We start from the raw sequence: 6,050 nt of genomic DNA, 5'->3' as shown, positions 1-6,050 counted from the left end.
CCCTATCTTCCAAATTCCCATACATCTCATTAAGATTTGAGCACTCAATGGCCCTTTCTGGTCAAAAGCTTCAAAATCCTTTCACAAGCCTTCACCAAAACATTGTTAAATCTATCACAGCAATACGTGACTTCCCTGTACCAGTTTGTGTCCAAGTTTGCTTTGTGTTGCTATGATAAACAATGTGACAATGAGCTGATTGGAGAGAAATTTGTTCATTTCATCTTGCAGCTCACTGCCCATCACGAAGGGGAGTGAGGGCAGGAGCTCAAGTCCAAAACCTAGTGGCAGGAACTGAAGAATAATGGGGGAACTTTGCTTACTAGGTTGCTACCCATACCTTGTTCAGCTTGTCTCCTTATATAACTCAGGACCATCTGTCCAGGGATGGGACTGTTCACAGTGGCATTGGGTCCTCTAACATTATCAATCAATACAAAGTCTCAATGGCATGTTCACAAGCCCGTCTGGAGGAGGCAGTTCCTCAGTTGCCGTTCCCTCTTCTCAAGTGATTCTAGTTTATATCAAGTTGACAAAAAGTGAAGATCACAGCCCTACAGTAGAATGGATCCAGTAAGGAAGGGCATAGCAGCAGAGAGGGAAAATGCACTTACCTAGCTACAATTTCACCTAATCACATGTAAACGAGGGCTGTGTGTCAAGAAGAAAAGAGCGATTATCTTTAAACACATGCCTCAGGTCTCCTCACTCTAGGACCTCTGTCACAGCTATCCTGGAGACTGTCTAGGATGGTTGAAGAAACATGATCTTTCGCTTTCTGGGTTTTACCCACATGAGAAGCTGATGAATAAAATGCTCTTTCTGACTAACTAAAAGCCCAATTAATTCACTTCAAAAATAAAACACAGTGTAATGGGTCAGCTAGGGATTTAAACTTGTCGGGCAGCTTAACCTTTGATGGAAGAAATGGCACTAGTGATCGTCCCACTGCTGAAATGTTCAGTACTGAAACTTCATTCTCTGCATTGATTTCCACTCTCTAGCACTGGAGAAAGGTTCTGCTCCACCAAGTGTATTCTTTTGCTGTCTTAACACTGAGTTGAATTGTGACTCTGAGGGGCAAGACAGAAAGAGCAACAGGGCATAAAAGTGCATTCAGCTCTCATTCTTGACATCTGAACTCTGATGTGGTTTTCCTCATCAAAAACCTACTCTGACTTAATCCAACAATTTTTCCTAGTGTAGAAACCAATCAGAAGTAATTTTGGAAAAATAAGTAAAACAATATATTCCTAGGAACCCCAGAAGCTACAGAGAGGAAATTAAGCCCTGTTCTCTTGTGTCTGTGTCCTGACCCTTCACGACTAAGAGTGATACATGTTCCCATCTGGGGCTGACTACTTCTCATGATCTAACAAAAGTTTTCCTAACATTTATGGAAGTCTAGTAACACTCCCATCCAGAAAATTTGCTTGAGAAACAGTAAATGAAACTGTATAAACCAATTCTGTTATTTTGATTCACAAATCTCTTTTACAAATACACCTGTGCTTTCACTTATTTTCTGTACCAAACTCATAACACCCCTGAGCCTTCACTACTGTACAGTCAATAGCTTTGTTTATTCCCAACTCCAACCCAACCTATGCTTTGGGGTGGAAACAAAGTAAGCATGATCCTTGTTGAAGCCCTTGGTTAGTTTCACTGAAATGAAGTGAAAGTAAAATGTGTCACGGACAATTTCTCTATGCTTAGAGCAAAAAAAGCCCTGGAACCTGACTGTAGATTGGCCCGTCATAAGTCTGTGATTCCTATTTTCTGGAAAGTAGAAATAAACATCCCTACAGAGAAGCACAATGGGGAATTTTTAAGTCAGAATTAAATCCCAGTTCTTGGTAAAGGAAGTGAAGCCTGATACATGGACATTTCCCCAAACTTGAAATGATACAATAGCCGTGTCTAACTTTTGAATGGAACTAACAGTTTATAGCCACTTTTCCATTTGGTTTTTCAGCACATGAAGGAGGCAGAGCAGATGCTATTATTTCTGCTTTTGAAATCACATGCTTAGTCCTAATACAGATAAGTGACTTGTTTCAGTTCCATCCAAGTATCAGAGCAGAGGCAGCCAACCTTCTAAACCACTCATTCACTATTTTCTTTTTTTAAGTAGATTGTACCACAAGCTTTTTCCTTTTGTTGTTTTTCTTTTCTTTGGGTGTGTGTGTGTGTTAAGGAGGAGTGTGCTCATGTGGTGTGTGTGTGTGTGTGTGTGTGTGTGTGTGTGTGTGTGTGTGTAGCAGCCAGAAGAAGACTTCAAGTGTCATCCTCTAGCCTTCTCTGCCTTGTTCCTTTAAGAAAAGGTGTTGTATGAAAACCTGGAGCTTTCTGGTTTGTTTATTCTGAGGGCAATAACAAACAAGTCCCAGTGATCATCACCCCCTCAATGCTGGGGTTACAGGTTCATTCAACCACACTAGTCTTACATACTGGGGATTCAAACACAGATCCACATACTCACAGAGCAAATGTTGTTCTTCCCAGCAATCTCCCTGTCCTCTTAGAAGCTTTCTTAAGGCGGACATTCTCTCATTTAAAAGCATAGACACTACCTGGGAATCCTGTTAATATGTGAATTCTGACTCAGCTTGTCTAAGGTGGGCCCGTCGTTCTGTTTGTCTGACAAACTCAGATGAAGTTGTTGGTCTTCAGGCTACAACATTGAGTATCATGCTTGAGCAACAGGAGGGAAGCTATGGCTAATCCACCTTTATGTCCTTAGTGCTTGCCATGTGGTGGATCTTTACCAACTGCGTAGTGACTCAATGAAAGAACAGCCATTCTTAGCCCACTTTAAAACCCTCGTGCTAAGCACATAGCAAAAGCACTCAGAAAATAAGTAGGGAATTCATGAAGTAATTAGCAGTCAATGGAAGCACAGGTTACACAGGCCTGCAGACAAACACATTCTGCAAAAAATAAAAAGAAAGGATTTGTAGAGCAAGAAAGGCCTTGGGACACAGCCCAGCATTCACTGGAATTAACTCTTGGGTTCCTAGTAACACAATTTCTTCATGTGATCACATCCATCAGAGTGAATTCTCCATCCTATAAGCAAAATGATAACTTTTTCCCCAAGTGCTTTTTGTGTTTTGAGACTTTGCCTCCTTCGCCACAGCCAAGTGAAATAAGCCAATTTCAGCATATTATTTTGTGCTCTGGGGAAAGAAAGATGGGTTAGTGCAGCCTACCTCACATTGCTGAAACCACAGCCTGAGTTTTCTACCTCCTGGCCAGTCCTTGACCTTTATCTGAGTCTCAAGGACTTTTTCATATGCTCTTCCTCCCACACAATACTGCAATCGTGTTACATGGTAGGCTGGGGCTGTGCTGCAAGCAGAATACTTGCTGTCCTGAATAAGTCATGAGATAAAGAGCTTTATTAAGAGTAAAGAGATAACAGAGCAGAATTTAGTAAAATTCTCTCAACAGGGCTGAGACCCTTGGTGTTAGACCTCTTTCTAATGTTGAAGGGTTTTGGTTCAGCCCCCAGTCTTACAAAGGAACAAACAAGCAAACATTTTGCAACTAGTTGGTTAGAAATAGAACAATACAATCTATATTAAATCATGTTCCAGCAATTCCATCTCACAGAGTGTAAGATGCTATGACAATTTAAATTTGTTGGGTAAAGCATGAAATCATCTGTCGCTTATAAATTAACCTATGAAATGGCATGGTTGCAAACACAAGCAGCAATTAAAATTCTTCAGAAATAGCATTGAGGGAGAGGAAATAAAAAATAAGTAGAGAGAAACAGAACAGCATGCTCTTCCATTTCTTTTAAATATTTCTTTATTTTTACATACACAGACATGTCTGTGCACCACGTGCATGCCTGGTGCCAACAGAGGTTAAAATAAAAAAATGTTGGATCCTCATCAAGTCACTAGGAGACTAAGCACATCCTTTCCCAGTGAGGCCATTCAAGGCTGTCCATTTAGGAGCACAGGATCCACAGGTGGGCAGGCAACAGGCTCGGGGACAGCCTCAGCTCCAGTTGTTTGGGAGACCCACATGAAGACCAAGCTGCTGATCTGCAGCATATGTGCAGGGGCCATATGTCCATCCCAGATCACCCGTTGGTTGGTGATTCAGTCTCTGGAAGTCCCCAAGAGTCCAACTTAGGTGACTCTGTTGGTCTTCCTGTGGAGTCCCTGTTCTCTTCTGGTCCTTCAATCTTTCTCCCACCTCTCCTATAAGACTCCAAGCTTGATCTAATGGTTGGGTGTGTGTCTCTCCATCTCTTTCCATTGGCTGCTTGGTGGGGACTCTCAGAGGACAGTACGTTAAGTTCCTGTCTGCAAGTATAGCGAATATAATTATAGTGCCAGGGATTAGTTCTTGCCCATAGCATAGGTCTTAATTTAGGGTAGTCATTGGTTGAGCCTAGTTTTATGAGATCCTGTCTCAAAAAATGCAAAATGAAAAAACAAAGAAAAACAATAAAGCCCCCAATACAATCTGGTTATATTAGAACTAAACCAATCACAATGGCCTTAAATAGTCAGTTTCCCCTGGAGCACAGAAGTAAAGTCTATTAAATATAAAAAGAAGGGGTGATTCTGCAGAAGAAGCCTGGCAGCCACTACTAAAACTAAAACAAGAAGGCGAGTGGAAAAAATGAGGGCTCCATGTCTCATTTTGATCTTATATTTTGCCTGAACTCTGGTCACTAGATTTTTCCTTGTTTCCAAAGCCCAGTCCTAACCTGACTGCTGAGTCCTATATTAGCCATCTGCCTGAAAATATCAGCAGCAGAAGTTAGTAGAGTTTTTTACTTTATTTGTGCCAAGAGTTGTATTTTTCTATTTTACCATCATAAACACCTACAAGTATGTGTTCACTATACCTCTGTTTATAGTGGAAACAGCCAGGATTCAGAGTTAGTTTTCTTCCCTAAAAACAGAAGAATAATGAAAAAATAGACTGGATACACAAGTGTTTGACTTCACAGTCTGAGTCATCAATTAGTAGGCTGTGTTTCATGATTATATTGTCATGGATTTGCCTATGATTAACACTTGTCTGTTTGAGCACAAATCACCTTATACCCTCTGACCATCCTCATCTGTGAAGTCAGTCCCTTCTCAATGGGCTTATCTCACTGCATGATGCTGTTGTGTAGGTTTAAGGAGGCTATACACATGCACAAGTAGTGTGATGACCATGCATATCCCTTCTATATTCAAGAAAAGTGGCAGATAGATACAGATAAGAATAGAACTGAGACACATGCCTCACACCAGGTCACATAGCCAGTCACTTCTAGCCCTACCTACTAAAAAGGGCACCATTTCCTGCTAACTTACCCAGTCATCTGTGGTACCTTGGATTCAGAATACTTTACAAAAATACTTTACAGAAAACTACAAGAGCAAATCTTCATAATATGGCTAAGAATGCCCTTATATCCAGCCAGCTCAGATCCTGTTCTATGTATCTTATGGCTGCCTCTAGAAGGGCATGTCACTATTCTCTAAGTCATTGTCTACTACGCAGGGCACCATGACATGTGGGAAGCCATGGCATGCCCCCCACAACACACATGCGTATACACACTTTATTATCCTTTTGGCATTTATACAGATTGCACCCTTGACACTAGAATGAAGTCCTCATCTCTATTAATCAGAATAAGCACATAACAGAAAGTGTGATATTAGACTACTCTTTGCACCAGTTTGGAAAGATTTTTTAAAAGATGGTAAGGTTGTTGAAATGTAAAAACATGAAAAGAAGTTGGTCATGCCTCTGTTTCTCTTTCTAATATCCACGCAAATATCAATAACCTTACATTTTCCTTTTAAGGAGTTCTTTATTCTAATAACTTTCACAGTTATACTTAAGAATGAGTAACTGGAACAAATATAATTCGGAAATTCTCAATTAAGTGAGCAAAATGCTTGGTCTTTCTATTTTTTGTTGATTGTTGGTTGGCTGGCTGGTTGGTTGGTTGGTTGGTTGGTTGGTTGGTTGGTTGGTTGGTTGGTTGATTTTGAATTTTTTTTTTTTTGTTTTTTGTTTTT

The sequence above is a fragment of the Mus caroli genome, chromosome 15 (genome assembly GCF_900094665.2).
Source record: "Mus caroli chromosome 15, CAROLI_EIJ_v1.1, whole genome shotgun sequence".
NCBI classification, from domain to species: domain Eukaryota; kingdom Metazoa; phylum Chordata; class Mammalia; order Rodentia; family Muridae; genus Mus; species Mus caroli.
Note: the sequence above shows the minus strand (reverse complement) of the source record.